The sequence below is a fragment of the Myxocyprinus asiaticus genome, chromosome 3, assembly GCF_019703515.2.
Source record: "Myxocyprinus asiaticus isolate MX2 ecotype Aquarium Trade chromosome 3, UBuf_Myxa_2, whole genome shotgun sequence".
NCBI classification, from domain to species: domain Eukaryota; kingdom Metazoa; phylum Chordata; class Actinopteri; order Cypriniformes; family Catostomidae; genus Myxocyprinus; species Myxocyprinus asiaticus.
The window spans coordinates 63,105,493-63,126,556 of record NC_059346.1 but is presented as its reverse complement, the minus strand read 5'-3'; the positions used below and the strand labels follow the sequence as shown (position 1 = coordinate 63,126,556).

At 38.5% G+C, this 21,064-nt stretch overlaps 1 protein-coding gene across 2 annotated transcripts in view; it reads left to right on the top strand.

Moving 5' to 3' along the window:
* The window catches only part of LOC127425941 (astrotactin-2-like), an 829,264-nt gene that overhangs the window by 271,587 nt on the left and 536,613 nt on the right, over positions 1 to 21,064 (top strand). The gene's annotated exons all lie outside the window — the stretch shown is intronic.

Genomic DNA, 21,064 nt, shown 5'->3' with positions numbered 1-21,064 from the left:
CATGATAATCATACTGGTAACGCTTTACATTAATAGTATTACCTTTCTTAAGGGTTTGTAAAGAGGTTTATTGATAACTTATAAGTAATTTACAAATAAGTTTTAAATCATGGATATGCAGTTATAACAACATGTATTAAAAGGGTGACATTCATGCAATACCTGCCAAATAGTGAGCCATTTTACATAACTTGTTATAAATGCTTAGTAACACATATTTAACAATAAAAGCCTAGGAAAATGTACCTTAATGTAAAGTGGAAACATATGAAGCATTTATTAAGGAGTTGCCAACATAAGAAACCTATGTACATAAAGTACAGTATGGTTTAATGGTCATCAGGCTTTATGATGATGTATGCTGTGAAGGTTACTAGGACTAGGTATGTTGGGACATTTTGAAGTTAACATTAAATACAAGCATTAAAATAAATTAAAATAATTAATATAGCCTACAAATATAAATATATCTGGAATTTTACACTCGAGGCTGATTTGTGCACACATATTTTAACATAACATGGAGGACATACTTATTTAGTTAAATTACATGTACAGAATTAGAGAAATAGTGGGAAAAGAATAATAATAATAATAATAATAATAATAATAATAATAATAATACGTTAACATTTTAAAATTTAGGAAAAAAGGTTTCAGTTTCTTTGTATCACATGAGCAGGAATATTCTGAATAGATGTACATTTTATGGAGCATTTAAACTTTTTTGGAATAAAGTCTTAACCAGATACTTACCTTAATCGGTGATGTGAAAATAAATGTGGTCAACTTTTAGAGGTGAATAGAAGAGCTCCGCTGTGAAATCATCACTTCAGGTCAGGAATGTAACATTGCGCTCAGGTTGGTTTATAAATGAATACATGGAAATCATTACGTGTGAATCATGTGATACATTAATATAGACATTTCAAGGAGTGGAAAATGTAGCCTATATGATGTAGTATCTGAGTTAATGTTACACTTGACAAGCTCCAGACATGCACAATTAACAGGGACCACAAACGGTGTTGACACCATGCCCATCCAATGTGAAATCACGCATTTTCATTCCGAAGTTTTACACTTTAGTAGTACTAATATTGACTTCACAGACTCATCATTTCTTTGTAATTTTGGATATGTTTATTTAAAATGTTGCTTTATCCTTGTGCTTCTTGGATAATCAGTCAAACGAATTGTGTTTCTATTATTCGGATGAATACGTTATTCGTTTTGAAGTCATTATTTGTAACTTTCTGAAATAAGGTATCCGGCTTCAGGCACATCCCTATATATATATATATATATATATATATATATATATATATATATATATATATATATATTAGTGCTGTCGAAGTTAATGAAAAAAAAAGGAATGCCATTAATGCGTAATATTAATTGAAACAGACTGGAATATGAATACTGAATAAACCGTAATTCATGAGAAGCGAGTCAGTTTGCGCAAATGCCGCTAATGTCACATGCATTGCCGTCGGGAAAACAGATGGTGGGAGACATTATGCTGAGACCTGTGCCAAGCATTTTATCAATGTAGCATAGCAGTTGAACATGCCCGCAAAGCACAGATAGAGCTCCTAACATTATAACATCATTGCAGCAGCAAGACAGCTGCCATTTGAACACCAGCCTTGCACTGGGAGGCAAAAGTTGCGAGTCACTGTGCGAGCGCAAAATGAAAGTGTGAGCATGAGGCGATTGTCTGTGTTCCGCGACTGCTACTGGGTCCTTGAATAACATATAACGTGTGAGTAAGGGCAGCCGGTGGAGTTTCTCCCTAGGGAGTTGGTACCTTACGCAGACTTCATAATATGTGTATAGGGAGCGGTGGTACTGATTACTGGCTAACGGAAACCCTGCTGCTGTCTCCAAGGTTCTGTAAGAGTGTCTCTTTTTGATAGTGCACTAATCAATGCAGAAGCTGGAGACATTGCTGGAACCCTGCAGGTAATCTACACTTTCATACATGTAAAAAGAGACACATACAGTAGCTCTTAACACATATGCACTGCTCTTACACTTTAGTTTAGAACGGCACGAACACAAGCGGAGTGATACACACAGTGAAGCGTCCGAGTGCTGATGGTGTGAGACCATCAGTGCTCATGGAACGTCTCGTCCAATCAGATTCGAGGACTGGAACTAACTGTTGTACAATATATATACATATCTCTCTCTCTCTCTCTCTCTCTCTCTCTCTCTCTCTCTCTCTCTCTCTATATATATATATATTAGGGCTGTCAAACAATTAAAATATTTAATTGCGATTAATCGTATAATTTTTTTTGTAGTTAGTCACGATTAATCGCAATATCTTTATAAACATGAGTGGACAAAATATGCTTCATCCAGATGTATTTTTCAGTCATCCACACAAAACCTACGCCAACAACAGAGCTGAAAAACAGAAAATGAACACAGCAAACTCAATTAAAATTATGTACAAAATATGGTAATTGTAAGTGTATTATCACAGGATTTATTTGCTTCTTTTTATGGACTTTTGACAAACATGCAAAAAAGTCTGCACTGTCATTTACAATTGAAAACTCTGTGCAAAATACATCAAAACTCCTTTTAGACCACGGTCACAATTGTAACCGGTGGGATTAATCTCTCTCGCTCCCTCTTCTGGTATGGATTGAATGTTTAAATCCCACTATTGGGCTGAATTGAGTGGGTTGGGTTAATTAGTACTCACAGGTTGTCAACTTGTGGTCGAGATGAAGGGGAGGCGATGGATCTGTTTGCAGGCTTTAATGGGGGAGATGAAGATATATAATAACGTGGAGTGCCATAAACAAAAACAAACTAACACAAGTCTAATACGGGCAAGAACTGACAAAGAAATGAACAAAACAGGAGAGTATTTATACACAAAGGGACTAATGAGGGAATGGAAGGCAGGTGAGGATGACAATGAACAGATGAAAGTGATGAGGGCAGTGAATTCTGGGAAATGTAGTGCAGGGGAAAACTTCAAAATAAGAGTCCTTTGAAAACATGAGGAAGACAGACTGTGACATTACCCTACCCACCCCCACCCTCCCCCCACCCCACCCTTAACAAGGCGACTCTTGGCGCCAAGAGTCTGGAGTTTAGGGGGGGTAGCCTCAGGGCTGGGATAGAGTCAGGAGGCCTGGGAGGAGGCCTGGGAAGGGGCCACAGGGCAGGGACAGGATCAGGAGTCCTGGGAGACTGAGTCATGAGAGGCGGAGCCAAGGAAGGTGGAGCCATGGAAAGCTCGAGGGACGGAGACAAAGGAAGGCAGAGCCAGGGGAGACTATGGGGTGGAGCCAGGGAAGGCGGAGCCATGGAAGACTATGGGGGCGGAGCCGTGAGAGGCGGAACTGTGAGAGGCTCGAGGCACTGAGGACCAAGGCGGAGCCAGAGGGAAGGAGGTCCCTGGTAGAGCCGAAGGCGGAGCCAGGTGGCCGACTGAACAAGGTGGAGCTGGAGGGACAAAGGACCCTGGAGACGCCAACAGGCCGACGGACCACGGTGGAGACAAGTGGACGTAGGGCCAAGGTAATGAAGAGGGATCGGCGGGCCAAGGCAGAGTCCAGGGTTCAGAGGGCGAAGGCGGAGGGTAGGCAGATCCCCTTGTCTGTGGAGTCACCGGGGCCGATGGTCGAGCCGGTGACTTGAGGGGAACTGGCAGATCAGAGGGAGGAGGAGCGGCGAATGTCTTAAGTGGTGCCAGTGGAGGAGGAAGGGATAGGGCACAGGATGGAACCAGGGTGTCCATTATGCTGGCTGGAACCAGCGGAGGGTGAAGGGTAGTCAGGGTGGGGATCAGGGTAGGAATAAAGTCCAGGTCTACCAGTTTGGCGAGAGCTAGGTCTGGGACAGATGGGGCTACAGGCTCTGGCTCTGGGACGGTTGAGGCTACAGGCTCTGGGACGGTCGAGGCTACAGGCTCTGGCTCTGGGACGGTCGAGGCTACAGGATCTGGCTCTGGGACGGTCGAGGCTATAGGCTCTGGCTCTGGGACGGTCGAGGCTACAGGCTCGTTGACCGTGGCAGGCGTGGGCGCTGGCTTGTTGACCGTGGCAGGCGTCAAGGAGGGAGCCGTGGAAAGCAGGGGGGCCACCACTGTGGGAGGAGATTTAAAGTCCTCTTCCTTCACACCCACAGTGAAAGGTGAGCCGCTAATTTGTAAGGCCACCTCCACGAACTCCAGGAGCGTCCAGTGAGGATCTGCCGGAGGCATTAGCTCCTTTAGTGCACTACAGAGACCAGCCCTGAAGAAAACCACAAGAGAGTGGTCTCCGTAGTGCACCAAATTTGTCAGCTGGAGAAACTCACGAACGTGATCCTCAACTGGACGGTCCCCTTGCTCGAGGGGGAGGATTCTTACAGCCAGCAGATCCATCTATGTTGGTCAGTTCTTTTGTCACAACTTGTGGTCGAGATGATGAAGGAGAGGCGAGAGGCGATGGATCTATTTGCAGGCTTTAATGGAGGAGATGAAGAAGATATAATGTGGAGTGCCATAAACAAAATCAACAAACTAACACAAGTCTAATACGGGCAAGAACTGACAAAGAAATGAACAAAACAGGAGGGTATTTATACACAAAGGGACTAATTAGGGAATGGAAGGCAGGTGAGGATGATGATGAACATATGGAAGTTATGAGGGCAGTGAATTCTGGGAAATGCAGGGGAAAACTTCAAAATAAGAGTCCTTTGAAAACGTGAGGGAGACAGACTGTGACACAGGTGTTGGAGGTTACTAGAAGGCCTATATAAAACCTCAGATTGTGGCCTTCCATGAAAGGGAAAGGAAGGAGAGTTTGACTGAAATCTTATGATTATAAAGTGATGGTGAAAATAATTGAGTGTGTGTACAAAGAGAAAAAGAACTTAAAGAGAGGAAAAAATATATAGATTTAAACAAAGTGGGAAAAATATGTTTTTGTTTTCTTGGGGAATTGGTAATTTGTATTTAAGAAAAAAGAGGAATACAAGGCTCCTTCCTTTTTCTTATTTTGGGAAGTTTTGTTATTTTATTTTCTGTTGTTAATTCAGTGGGCTGGTGCTTGGAGGAGAGCTTGTTAAGTAAAATTTTAGGTTGGCACTCTTAACTCTTCCCAAACCCTGTCTTGAAGAGTCTTCCATTTAGTTTTTGAAAGACTCCTTGTGAGTGTGTGAGTGTGGACCCTTACACACACACACACACACACACACACACACACACACACACACACACTTTCTGGTTGGAAATCAGAACTTCCACCACTACTTTGACTGTCTCATAACCAACCAGCATAAATTATTTGCTTCCAAAGTTGAGTACCTCTGATTTATATATTTGTGGATATTTCTGTTCAAATTCTCCCCACCACCTGTAGCTTTTTCTGAAGCCAGACCTTGAAGCTTCCTTCGGATTAGAGCACTTTCTGGGGTTTAATCTGGAGTCGCCCAGCAGAAGGAACTCACTTGAGTTGTAGCTTTAAATCCTCTGAGATGGGGGGCGGTGCTGGACGTATCAGATGGAAGACTTCCTGTGTGGAGACGCTGGCCTTGTTTCAGGGATCAGCTGCTGTTCACAGTGACAGTGGCATCAAATATCTATGAGAAAGGCCAGGGGAGAGGAGAGGTGATATGAGAGCCCCAGTTTTCTGGGAGGAAGTGATGCCACTTGCTCTGACCTGTGTGTGTGTGTGTGTGTGTGTGTGTGTGTGTGTGTGTGTGTGTGTGTGTGTGGGCGGGTTTGGGTGGTTTACGAGGACATTTTTTTTGGTTACAAACTGGTAATTACAAAGAGTATTATGCTATAAATGTGGTTTATGAGGACATTTCTAGTGTCCCCATAATTCAAATCACTTAAACATTCTAAATGATGTTTTTTTTGAAAATGTAAAAATGCAGAAAGTTTTATGTGAGGGTTAGGTTTAGGCTTAGGGGATAGAATCTATAGTTCGTACAGTATAAAAATCATTATGTCTAAGGAGAGTTCTCATAAGGATAGCCACACCAGTGTGTGTGTGTGTGTGTGTGTGTCTGTGTGCGTGTGCGTGTGTTTTCTGCAGGTAGGGTTGTCGGGGTTTGTAGCTCTGCATCAGTTACTGGATGTTTTCAGCGTGTCAAACACAATTACAAACACTTTTTATATGAACACTAAGAGACAGCAAGGGGTCTTAGACACACACACACTTGCACAAGTATACAGTATTTAGCAGCTGTTCTCAACTGCTCAGTATTGCACTAAACAATATATTTGCACATTAATATTGTCAGTAAACTGACTGCACTAATTCTGCCTTCCATACTACCTCTCTCTACATAACTGTTCCTGTATGTACATTATTAAGTTATTTCTGTCTAATCTAGTCCTTTTTTTTCTATTAAACTATATAGTACAATATATTACAGCTGAACATCAGGTAAACATACATGTAAGTTTGTTTTTATTGTACAGTGTAACTTGTTACCCTGCACACATGACAAAAATTCAAAGTTTTTTTTTTTAAATAAACCCAGTAAAGAATGGTCTTTAACAATTTCTCTGCACGACTACAACAGTTCATAGGAGTAAAAAGTCTGCATGTTTGATTGGGTCTGTTTTGCTTCAGGACCCACATTTTACATTGGACATCAAGTGGTGACCCAACAGAATACAGAATGTGTTTTGTATAAAAGTAACAACAATATCCTTAAAATAAAACTGGAATTGATTAATATTACCTTATACCACGGGTCTGTTGAATGCTTGATTCTGATTGGTTGACGGACGTTCTTTGGTGTGCAATTATTTTTTAAGTAAACGCACAGCCATACGGTTGACCGCATAACGGTTCCATATCACTTTGCCAAATTGTTTCAGTTAATTCATAGAGCCGCACAGGCTACCAAAACAAAATAACCAATTAAAACAAAGACATTGGTTAAGTACATTGGATAGGAATGACAAACAATGTCTATAATATCCTAAATGTATTTAGGAAAGAAAGTAGTTCCTCTCATAAGAGCGTTTTAGAGACGAAAACCAGAAAATGTCTTGAGATAAAACCCTGAACGATGTATTAAGGTGTGGTAACCATGGTATAAGCAGAATAACTGACTTCAGCCTGTTGAATTATTGAAAAATAATGCACACCCGTGGTGTTATTTTTCAATAATTCAACAGTTCGTCGTCAATTATTCCTTACATAAACTGCATATGCCCAACAATATGCAAAATGATTGACATGACATAGGCCAAAATACAATAGAATTTGATTGGACAGCCTTTTACATCTACAGCTAAATACATGGGAAGCATTTTCTCCCATTTCCTCGACCCTATCAGAACATTTGTGGGGTCCATGCTATCTGTTGTAGGGCTCCCTATTCTTCTATTCTAATCTATTCTATTTACAAAAGTAATGTTTGGGAGTCTAAAATTTATATTGACACACTAAAGCTGAAGATATACATAACTATCTTAAGACATCTTATGTGCCTAAGACTTTTGTCAAACACTGTATGTGTGCTCCAGTTTCCAGGTTAAATTTCTTCAGGGTGGCTGTCAAAAGTGAGTTGTATTTTTCAGAAGCAACATGTCTATTTCCCATGTTATCATGTTGTCCAAGTTTAACTCTCAAATTTCCATCTCTAATGAAAACAAATACACAGTGACATGTACCTTCTCGTATATATAGGCATTTCCATCCGCTGAACTGCCGCTCACTGGATGTTTTTTTTGTTTTTGGCACCATTCTGAGTAAATTCTAGAGACTCTTGTGCATGAAAATCCCAGGAGATCAGCAGTTACAGAAATACTCAAACCAGCCTGTCTGGCACAAACAATCATCTATGCGATTATCTAATCAGCCAATTGCGTGGCAGCAGTGCAGTGCATAAAATCACGCAGATACAGGTCAGGAGCTTCAGTTAATGTTCACATCAACCATCAGAATGGAGAAATAAATGTGATCTTAGTGATTTGGAGCATATCATGATTGTTGGTGCCAGACGGGCCGGTTTGTGTATTTCTGGGATTTTCACACACAACAGTCTCTATAATTTTCTCAGAACTGCCACTAACTGGATGTTTTGTTTTTTTTTTGGCATCATTCTGTGGATGGAAATGCCTTGTTGGTGAGAGAGTTCAACAGAGAATGGCCAGACTGGTTCAAACTGACACAACTGACTACGGTAACTCGTAACCACTCTACAATTGTAGTGAGAAGAATATCATCTCAGAATGCTATTCTGAGATGTGGGTTGGCACTGTTTTGGTGGCACGAGGGGGACCTACACAATATTAGGCAGGTGCTTTTAATGTTGTGGCTGATAAGTGTATATACACACACACACACACACACACACACACACACACACAGACACTGATAGAACATATTGAAGCAGCAGCTCCTCTATGGGGAAACTCAAATGAAATGGATGGATTGTACACTGTTGTGTTGGCACAGGCAGCACTGTAAACTATTAGTGTGCTTTACTTGCTGTTGCTCTTGTGGGTTAAAGCCATATGGCAGGCAGCATGTTGCTGTTTCAGTCCGAAAGTGCAGGAAAATAGGATATGAAAACATGAGTGTCCATTCTGTCCTTTCACCATTAGTCCATTCTTACAGGCTTGAGTAATCAAGAGAACATGGAAAATCTCAGAGTACTTAGACTAGACTGTAGAAATGTTTTAGAGTTCTCAGTTGTCTTTAATTAAAGTATAAATTGTAAAATAGAAAAAAAAAAAAATAAAAAAAAATAAAAATAGACAATTGTTGACATGCATTAAAAGTATAGAGCTATACAATCAATGTAGATACCATAATTTGGTCTTGAAAGAATTTGATGACTTCATATTGTGAAGTCTATAACTTTTGGCATCCAGGCAAATTTAAGCAAATATCTAGAGCAGTGTTTCCCAACTCTGTTCCTGGAGGCCCCCACACACTACACGTTTTGGATATCTCCCTAATCAAACACACTTGTTTCAATTCATTAGCTCATTAGTTGAGATTCCACGACCTGAATTGGGTGAGTCAGATAAGGGAGATATACAAAAGGTGAAGTGTTGGGGGGCCTCCAGGAATGGGGTTGGGAACCACTGCTCTAGAGGAAACACATGTAGTGATTATTGGGGTCTTTTTATCAGAATATACATTTGAGAGGCAGGAGTTGCATGAGAAGCGACATGCAACTGAAACCTAACCCACCATTTTCTCACAAATTGATAAATTAAAGAGTTATCTTAATGAATTGTTGTTTTAATTTCCTATGGGTCCATAACCGTTTAAACCAAGGTTTATCTCAATAATGCAATCTCAAATGCATTATTTTTATTTTAAGTGCAAGGTGCAGTCTGACATTTTCAGGTTAGTTTTGTGTGCCAGGTTGTGGAGGATACTATAGACTGCCACAGTCTGGCATATTTTACTGGGACTGTACGCCATTCCACCATTGCAAACCAGACACCTGAATCAACTCTTTAAAACAGCACCCATCTGGAGATGTGCTTGGTTATAGCACTCTTCTCCATTATTTAATGAATTAGTAAATTACTAAAATATTTATCCTCATTAATCTGTCCACCAAAGAGAGCTTTTTGCAATGTCATTTATATTGAGTTGTATGTGTTGAATCTGTATAAAGAGTGTTTGTGTTGACAGTAGGCTTGTGTGATATAGATCAGTTTTTTTCAAGTGGTGGGTCGTGACCCAAAAGTGTGACGCAGGTCTGTCTGGTTAGGGTCGCGGACAGCAGGGAAAGAACAATGCCAGGGTTCCCTCACCATTTAACATTTTCCGGCAGCCACCCAAGCAAAATGTCCAGGTAAATGTAATTTATAATCTCACGTTCGCTGTGCTAAATATGCTTCTCATCTGCAATGCGATATGATCTGCTCTGCTCTAAACCTGCTGTTATCTCTGGAGCATGTGCATCAACCGGCTCCCCTCGATATTGCAGCGCAGACCACAAATCTTATGTGACACATATGAATTCTAGTGAGAATTTCCTAGTTTAACTTGTTGATGCTCATTGACCCCACCGATGGGTCTGACTTTACTTTGCTTAAATGAGTTCACATTTACTATATAGTCTGCTGTTCAAAATTGTTTATAATGTTGACAAATTAAACATCTGTATAATTTGTCAACATTATTAACTTTTTTTTTTTTACTAGACTATATAGTAAATGTGAACTCATTTTAAGCGAAGTGACATCAGTTCACAATGTCACAACACTATGCAAGATTAAAAAAACAAAAACTACATTAAATACAGGTTACGTTTGTTGGGTCGCCACTTGATGTCCAATGTAAAATCTGGGTCCAGAAGCAAAAGTTGAGAACCAGTTGTACACCAGTTGAAAACCACTGTTTAAAAAAAGAATATATCTCAATATTGTTCAGCCTTTTGATGATAGGTATCATTATCACTCTGAAATAACGTACTTTTTTTTTTTTTTCAATCAGAGGAAACACCATTTCAATCCAACAGCAACTGTTGCAAAGTAGATAAAAATAAATTTCATATAAGAACTCAAATACAGTAAATATCGAATAATTAATATGTTAACATTGGTAATTTAATGATGCATTTTTTTTTTTTTTTTTTTTTGCAATAATCAAGGCCACTCTGTTTTGCACTAAATTAACCAACTCTGTATAATGACAAGTTTTAGTACAAGATGGTGAAATCCTAAGGAATAGTACAGGTTGTATTGCATGAATAAATATGGAATGTGTAATCACATTTCTTAAAATAAAATGTTAGGTTGGAGGTGTGCTCAATTTTAATGCATATATTATATCGATTTGAAATTCTCTTAATTGATTTGTTGGTCTCTATGGGAATAAAAAGCATACATTTTCGTACAAGCCAAGTATTATTTTGCCATGTCATATGAATTGTGTTGCCATGATTTAAAAAAATAAAAATAAACCCGTTAAAGAATGGTCTGTAACAATTTCTCTGCACGACTACAACAGTTCACATAGGAGTAAAAAGTTTGCATGTTTGTTTGGGTCTGATTTAGTGTGCAGATGCCTTTGTTACAGTGTGTGTGTGTGTGTGTGTGTGTGTGTGTGTGTTTTGCTTGTGTTCACTGCAGACAGATTATCCTTCCAGAGACAGTCACTTTAGAAATAAATTATTTCCGCTGCAGCTCAAATGCTTTGCTGGAAGCTAGACACCCCTGACAGCTGTGTTTAAATGACTCAGATGAATGGAGGGGATTTTACATGATGCAGCACAGAAAACACTCAAAACATTATCCTACTCGCTCTCTCGCACCGTATAAGTATGATACACACACACAGAGCATCAATCCCTCCTCAAACTCTTTATCAATTACCTGTGACGTCTTCCTCCTCATTCATTTAAACTTCCTGCTCAGAATAAATCTCATTTGTGACTTTTCCACAGAAAACTAGGGCTGGATGATGGTAATCTATACCCTACAATGGTGGAAATGTGTCAGCTGGTTCATATTTTTCTATACCATTTATATCACGGTAGATATATTTGCACGACTATCAGTTATATACATTTTAGTTATGTACAGTAATGCAAAGGTACAGACAGGAATCTGTCCCATTCACATCAAGACGAGGAAAAGGCTATTGTAACACTTTGCATTAATGTTCCCTTTGTTAGGAGTTTATAAATGGGGTTTATTAATTACTAATAAGTCATTAACAAATGCATTAATATATCATTAATACACAGTTATAACAACATCAATAAAAAAGGTGACTGTCATGCAATACTTTCCAAATAGTGAGCCATTTAACTTCACGTGTTATAAATGCTAAATAAATACATAAATACTTATTCATACTTGTATACAATATACTTATATTAGTCAAAAACATGAAATACCCTAATAACGAATTATGCCGCAATGCAGCAAAAATAGATTATTATAGTGGAATTAAAAGGAGGGATTATGCATGTTTATATTTATTACTGTAATTTCTTTACTTGTGTTGTCAATTTCCTTGTCACATTTGATGTAAAAAAAAAAACACAAAAAAAACGGTGCTACTCCAAGTGCTGTCCCAACTTACCTAGTTACCTAAAGTCTTTTCCAAAAATTATTTTCAGCTCTTCATACTCATTCTACGTTTTAGATGTTGACAACGCATATATCTACATAAGTGTTATTACACATTTATGACGTGTTTAGGTAAAATGGCTCACTGTTTGGCAAGTATTGCATGAACGTCACCCTTTTTAGTCATATTGTTATATTTGCATATCAATGATTTACAGTATAATTAATTTGTAAGTTAATTATTAGTCATCAATGAACCCCTTTATTAACCCTTAACAAAGGGAAAATGTATGTTAAGTGTCACCTAAGTTAATAAATGGATGCTGTTATAGGCACAAAGCAGAGTTTATTTGTTTACAGTTGCATGTCGTGACTTGTTTCATTAATATAGAATTGAACTTTTGTGCGGTCACAGGTGTGTGTGCATTGGCTATTTCGCAACAGCTTCAAATGTAGCTCATATAATCAGGATTAAGAGTCAGAACATTCCATTTTATAATATTTTATTATAATTATAATATAATATTTTGCTGGTTTGAGTCTTTTGTTTTTAAGTTCAAGTGCACTGTCAGATTTATCGTTCTTTTGTTATCACTAAACGTATCTTTTAGTTGGTGTCCGTCAAGTTCCAAATAAAAAGAGAAAATAATGAAACAAGCTAAATTACCTTTCTTTCGTAAAGTTTTTAATTCATTCATTCCACAGGGTTATTTAATACATCATTAATAACTGAATTTAATTTCCTACTGTAATACTGCAAAATATGATTTTGGTCATACTGCCACCTCTAGTGAAAAGGTTCACATTATTATTAGTTGAGTCTGTGTGAGCTGTTGTTGGGCAGCTGTGCTACATTTAAAGAAAATGGAATCAGAGTTAAGGGTCAGCAGTCACATTTGGCTGGTTCTTAAATGTTGAAAACTATGTTTCTTCTTAGAGTTGTACTTCTGTTCTCCCAAAGGAAAGAAAAATCACAAAGTAATGTCTCCATTGTTTCTCTTAGAGAGTAGTGATATTAAATGGAGAGCAACGTCTTCTGTGATGGACAACAACCAATCAGAATTCAGGACTATGCCCTCCATAGCCTTTCATTTTTTAGTGTACATGGCCACAGTTACACCTAAAACACCTATAGTACATGAGGCCACTGCATTGCATTTCCCCTCTATCATGTTCTCCTTTTCTTTCTTGCTTTTTTCTTGACAGCGTTGCAAAGGGCAAAAGGACATTATCTTCAGACCAGACTCGGAGGCTAATTGAAAAAATGTCTACAAAGTCAGACTGTTTCCAAATGTCACCTCCACCTCCTCAATTCGTTACGCCACACTTTGTTTTGTGACGTGGATAATGTCACCGTTACGGTGACCGTGGTGATGATGGAAAAACAAATCATGGATATTCATGTTATTGATTCTTTATTATAAATATGACGTGAAGACCTATTTCCTAAATATCTGTTTGTTTTCTATGTTGTTTTGACATGAGTGTTGTAAAGTAGCTAGCATGTCCTGTAATGTCTCTTGTATGCAATGCATGGCTTATTTGTATGGAACGCATAGCATAGCAGAAGAGAAAAAATGTGCATTATAAATAACAGATAACTTTGATATCTTTGCAAATATTGTATTTTATTTCTGTGTTAATAACACAGAGCTTTGACCTGATTCTAAAAACTTGATCTATGTCTACTTTAAAGTGACCATGCTCTACACTTTTTATCATTGTACATATTTCCTGAAGTCAAATTATAATGTTAGCCAAGGTTCCTCACAACCAAAAACAGTTGACTGTTGGAAATAAACAGGCTGATTTTGTGGCCCCCCTAACCCCCCCCCCCCCACCCCCCTTCTAGAAATGCACCCCTGATTCCAGGACGTCCATGATTCATTGGGCTCAAATTGTGAAAGAGTGGTTCAGGGAGCATGAGGAATCATTTTCACACATGAATTGGCCACAACAGAGTCCTGACCTTAGCCCCATTGAAAGTCTTTGGAATGTGCTGGAGAAGACTTTACGGAGTGGTTCGACACTCCCGTCGTCAGTAAAAGATCTTGGCCAAAAATGTATTCAGTTCTGGATGGAAATAAATGTTGTGACGTTGCATAAGGTTGTCAAAACAATGCCACGACGAATGTGCGCCATAATCAAAGCTAAAGGCCGTATTGACAATACTGAGTCGAACCACTCCGTGAAGTCTTACCAGCACATTCCAAAGACTTTCACGATTAAGTCATTCACTAAATAGTGAGCAATGAAGCAGGGGAGCATCCTATAGCATTCTATGTAGCTAAGTGCGTTCAATCCAAACTTGCTATTAAAAGTTCAGTTTCAGGCTGCAGATGATGTTTGGACCACTCAACATGTTTGGAAGGCATGTGACAATGATCATCAGTACATTGATTCAGAATTTATAATGTATAATTTTATTTTAACATGGTTGGCAGTGATTGGATGAACTGGCCAATATTTTAAATCAGAATTGTTTATGCCTATTTCTGATGTAACGTCTCAAAAACTTAAATAACCAACACTCCTGGAAACATGACAAACAATTTGACTCTGTCTCTTTCTTTCTTTCTGCATGTTTTTATTTATTTCTTTTCTGACAAGACTCCTACAGCTGACATGCCTTTCACCATCTGTCTCATTAAATAATTCACACGAATGAGCTAAAGATTGTGAAAATACAACTGCCTAAGCACAAGCTGGGTATTGAGATGCAATATTAATGTTCCTTATAAGTTCATTTACATGCATTAGGTCTGTAGGTGTTTTTGCCAATGGAAGAAAATTATATTTATTTATTTACATTTATTTTGCATGGAGCCTGCATGTTCTATTGCTAACAAGCTTTGTTTTTTTTTTAAGGCTGAAAAAAAAAAAGCCAGTCACAATCTATGTAATCTCTTTATAAATTAGGTACATTAGTTTTTCTAACTGTGAAGCCGACCTACTTAAATATCTATATTTTAAAAAGAATATTCCTAAAAAAAAAAAAAAAATATATATATATATATATATATATATATATATATATATATATATATATATATACAGTACATCAAAAACATTGCATCATAACAGACTTCTTGAAAGATCACAATTGAACTGTTTTAGTTCTAAAATCTGATTGGATAAGCCAAGTTGGATTTGTTTTGTGCAAAAATTGCCGATATACACTGTACACACCTTTGACCTCACATCATTTGTTTTTGTTATTTACACAGCTACTCATTCTATATTATTACTTTTTATATTATACCTGTGTCTTATCATATTGCTTTTGTTGTCATGAAACATATGCCACTCGAGGACATGCATTATGTACTTGTACATGTATGTGTGTGAGTGGGTTAAATATGCAGTGTACTATATTTGTTAAATTAGTTTTTAGTATTATCAAGTGTGAACTTACTAGTAACAGTACTATGAACAGACAACCCAGTGGGCTAAACAAGTTTTTAATTTATTTAGTGCTTGGAGTTACTGCTGTAATTTTATAACGAGAATAGTTAGACGTGTCATACTGTAACGATATCACATGGGCAGATGGACTCTGTCTGTCTGTGATGGAAGCTGCTGTGAGCGTCCAGTCAAACACAAGGTGAAAAACAGTTCTTGCAGGATATTTCATTCCTCCCCCTCAGAAAATCTCTGATCTTGAACTGAATTCTTCAGCCACTGCAGGCAAATGTACAAATGTCAAGTAGGTAAAGGGAAGAAACATTTAGCTGTAAAAAAACAAACAAACAAAAAAACACAGAGCTACCCTCATACATAAATAAGGAAACCTCTTTCGCACGAACCGATTAATTTAAGACTGCGGAAACTGTCTTTTTAATTTATTTATTTATTTATTTGTCACTGAGTTCCTTATATTGTTAATCAATGGTTTTAGCAGCTTGAGAAAAAAAGTCGTAATTTAGTTTTTCATGACCATTTCACATCTCCATTTATACAACCTATGATATACTGTAAACCCTAATGTTGTCATTACAGGAAAAATTAAGTTGTCTCAATTAAACATTGCTTGAAATGCCAAGTTTTTTGCTCATAACTCAAATGTTCCTTGAACTTCTTAATCCATTGAAGAACTACTTGCATCTAAGGAGTTACCTTAACTTAAATAGTTAAGTTGATTCTATATGATCACCATGTTTAGTGAACTTAATTACGCAAGTTTTGGAGATGTCATTCCTCGATTCAATTCAGGGAATGAATTTACTTAATCAACTGAGTAAAGTCAACTTATTAAGGTTTTCAGTGTATGATTGGTTACCCTCTTAGGGTATTATAATTACACAATTTCAACGCAAATCAAAGTGTCATGTCCATTTATTTGTTTATTTGGCAAGTAGTCTTGTAATAGGCTAAATAATGAAGAGTCAGATGGTTATTTTCACAAAAAGAAACCACCAACAGAACTCCAACGCAAACCAGAGGTTGATTTCAGCTGTTCAATGATTTTCTTTCTTCTCAAATTACATAATTTCAACGCAAATCAAAATTTTATGTCCGTGTATTTATTTGTTTGGTTAGTAGCCGTGTAATAAGCGGGATAATGTACAGTCAGCTTCGCATCGGGGCTCTGATCACCCTGTCGGGGTTTATTGTGCGACAACAACCGGCTGACTGTACATTATTCCTTACTTATGGGCTGCTGGTTTGCTGTCAGTTCCAATATAGCTTTTTAAGTACCTCATCCTTCAATAAAGCCTCTATATAAAGCTGCATCACATTTAGACAGATTCATAAAACAATGTGTGGTGAAATGTGCCACTCAAACTGTTAAGATCAGACTGAAATGATCAGGGATCTTGTTAAAAACAAACTTCAGCTACTCGTTTCTATTGTTGGGATTCTTCAGAAGGAGCTGCAGGTGCTACACCAGAAACAGCACAAGGTCTGACAAAATTGACCACATTTTTATTCATATCATTAGTTCTTCTTCTGTTTAGGAATGATAGTATCCATTGTACTTCCTCATTATTACCTCACCGTGACTGGACATGCCAATAGTCAGAGCACTGAATAGGTGTTTTAGACACACAAATGTGGACGTTCAAGCTGAGGATTTCACCTATCTGAATGTTGTGAAAATGTTTGCTCTTTTTGTGGCTTAGTTTTAATAAATGGTCACATGACATCACCTCTGCACTTATGCTGGTCAGAGCATCAGTGGCTTTGCCTCAACAGACCCGTTCACTCATTTCAGGGGAAATCACACTAATTTATGGCACATTCCATTAACTGAATTATCTGCGGCTCTGATGAATTGTTCAGCCATAATAATTGCATTTGCATAATGTCTTTTCTGGTTCATTTCCGCCCTTACATGTGTTCGTTATTACTGGAGTACCAGTGTGCCATGAACCTACCGATATTTCTTCCATTTAAAAGTTTATCTTCTTTACCAGTTTGCTGTGAGGTTTGTATTTTTGTGTATGTAATATGACTTAAATTTTCCTTCTGAAAGTTATGCAGAGCTTGACTTCAGAAACAAAGTGTTCAGTTCAAAATGAGGCTCAATTATAATCGAAAATCATCAGATGTTTTTGTAACATTTATGTGTTTCTTCAAAAGTTTTAGGCTTTCAGTTTTTATGAAATGTTAGAAATTCATAGTTCTGCATTACATGCCATGAAATTATATCAAAATGATATTAAAATTGTGTCAATAGGATGAATAGCTCATCCAATAATGTAAAATAAAGTCATTCTTTACTAACCTTTCAAACCCATATTACTTTCATTTGATTATGGAACATAAAAGAAGATATTAGCAAACTGTCCATAGTGCTCTTTTACAAACAATGAATGTAACAAATGACAAATGAAGCACCATAAAAACTATAATTAAAGTAGTCCATATGATTGCTGTAGCTCTAAAGTCTCATCTAATACATATATGATGCATTACGACACATGGGTGCGTTTCCCGTACAACGAAGTAACTCACTGCTTAACCACCATAGTACGATGCATCATTGTAGAAATGAACTAGCTAGTCATGACTGTTTCCCGAAACTGTAGTAACAATGTCGCACATCCATCATTCGAACCACGTTGGTTCAACAACACAGAGCTGTCGTTAATGGCGTTACACAGGGGGTGGAGTAATAACTTCTGTGAATATTATTATAAAAGCTTGTTTACACATACACCATAATTCTGTTTAATGTGAAAAAGCTGCTGAAGACAGGAAAGCTGCAATAGATAGGTTTCCCTCCACTTCAGACTTGAGCACATGTGCACATGCATACTCTTCAAAAACATGAGAAGAGAATGTTTTCAGTATTTCTTTACATCGTATATAAAGATTATGGTGAAGATGGCTGTACTTGACTTTGGGGAGTGTCGCAAGTGCACACTGCAGATATTTCTCCATTGTTTCTTAAGATCATGTTGCAATTATATGTATTTGACATGTATGTGAAGTCTCAAGAGATTCCTGTTGATCCTCATGGCTGTTTTGACAGTCCATTAAACTCTTCCTGTGGGAACTAAACTGGCCGGATCGATCAGCTTGGACTGTCAGTTTTCATCTGTGTGATGTTTTTCACATGCAAAAAGGTCTCTGACTTTGAGGAGGAAAGAAGCTCACACAACAGGCCTTCTGCAAACTGCTAATGGCTACTGCTTCTGAATGGCCCCTTCTTGGGGTTATAGAGTGCAACAGTGACCGCCCACTTTTTCAGCGGCCTTCTGAGATAAATCACAACATTACCAATGTTTTTTAATGTAAAGTGTTACCAGTTTAAGACACATTTTTGTCTTTCGTCAATGTTCCCTTTGATAAGAGATTATAAAGGGGTTTATTAATAACTAATAGTTTATTTGCAAATGCCTTAAAAATAATTTATATATGGTTATAACCACACAGTACTGGCCAGATAGTTAGCCATTTTACCTTAGATGCTATAGATGCTTAATAACACTTATTCAACAAATCAAATCAAATCACTTTATTGACACACAGCCATATACACAAGTGCAATGGTGTGTGAAATTCTTGGGTGCAGTTCCGATCAACATAGCAGTTGTGACAGTGGTTAGACATAGGTGAGACATATACCAATTTACAATAACATCAAATTAACACAGCACAATTTAAATGTCTGATATACACATAATTACACACAACAATATACAAATAATAACATACACTGTACAGTATACAATACGCACAATATAGATACACATTATTCAATAAAAATAAAAAATATATATAAAAAGTATATATAGTAGTATATATAGAATGTACAGTAGGTTGTATTGTACTGTATTGACATTCAGGCTGTCGGTTGATAGTAAGTTGTTAAGAGAGAATATAATATAATAATAATATAATTTATGACAGTCCGGTGTGAGATATAAGAGTAAGAGTAGTAATAATAATAAAGTGCAGTGCTGATGTATTTTGATCGTGGGAGATCAAGAGTTCAAAAGTCTGATTGCTTGGGGGAAGAAGCTGTCATGGAGACGGCTGGTGCGAGTCCTGATGCTGCGATACCGCCTGCCTGATGGTAGCAGTGAGAACAGCCCATGGCTTGGGTGGCTGGAGTCTCTGATGATCTGCCGAGCTTTTTTCACACACCGCCTGGTATATATTTCCTGGAGGGAGGGAAGCTCACCTCCGATGATGTGTCTGGCAGTTCGCACCACCCTTTGCAGTGCTTTGCGGTTTTGGGTGGTGCTATTGCCGTACCAGGCGGAGATGCAGCCAGTCAGGATGCTCTCTACAGTGCAGGTGTAGAACCGTGTGAGGATGTGGCGGTTCATTCCAAACTTCCTCAACCGTCTCAGGAAGAAGAGGCGCTGATGAGGCTTCTTCACAACAACTTCAGTGTGGATGAACCATGTGAGTTCCTCAGTGATGTGGACACCCAGGAACTTGAAGCTGCTGACTCTCTCCACTGGTGCTCCATTGATGCTGATGGGACTGTGTTTTCTATCTCTTCTCCTGAAGTCCACCACATGCTCCTTTGTCTTACTGATGTTGAGGGAGAGGTTGTGCTCCTGACACCAGTGTGTCAGAGTGTGTACCTCCTCTCTGTAGGCTGTTTCATCATTGTCAGTGATCAGACCTACCACCGTCGTGTCATCAGCAAACTTAATGATGGCATTGGAGCTATGTGTTGCCACACAGTCATGTGTGTACAAGGAATACAAGAGTGGGCTGAGAACACAGCCCTGTGGGGCTCCAGTGTTGAGGGTCAGTGATGAGGAGATGTTGCTGCCTTTTCTAACCACCTGGCATCTGCTTGACAGGAAGTCCAGGATCCAGCTGCACAGTGAGCTGTTTAAGCCCAGAGCCCGGAGTTTCTCATCTAGCTTGGAGGGCACTATGGTGTTGAATGCTGAGCTGTAGTCTACAAACAGCATTCTCACGTAAGTGTTCTTTATTTCCAGGTGGGAGAGAGCAGTGTGTATTGTAGATGCAATGGAATCATCAGTGGAGCGGTTGTTGCGGTAAGCAAACTGCAATGGGTCAAGAGAGAGAGAGACAGCACAGAGCAGATGTAATCTCTGATTAGTCTCTCAAAGCATTTGCTGATGATGACAGTCATTTAAGCAAATTATTTTTGATTGCTTTGGAACAGGCACAATGGTGGATGTTTTAAAGCATGTGGGGACTACAGACAAAGAGAGGGAAAGGTTGAAAATGTCTGTAAAAACACCAGCCAGCTGGTTCGCGCACACTCTGATGACGCGGCCCGGAATGCCGTCTGGGCCTGCGGCTTTGCGGATATTCACCCGTCGGAAGGATCGGGTTACATCCGCTACAGAGACGGAGAGTGAACTAACCTCTGTAGCTTCGGCTGCGAGAGCTCTCTCCGCGAGGGCGGTGTTATTTCCCTCAAAACGAGCATAAAAAGTATTTAGCTCATCCGGGAGAGAGGCAGCGGTGTTCATGGCGGAGTTTTTATTCCCTTTAAAGTCCGTGATGATATTAATTCCCTGCCACATGCTTCTAGAGTTGGTGGTGTTAAACTGTCCTTCAATCTTACTCCTGTACTGACGTTTTGCTGTTCTG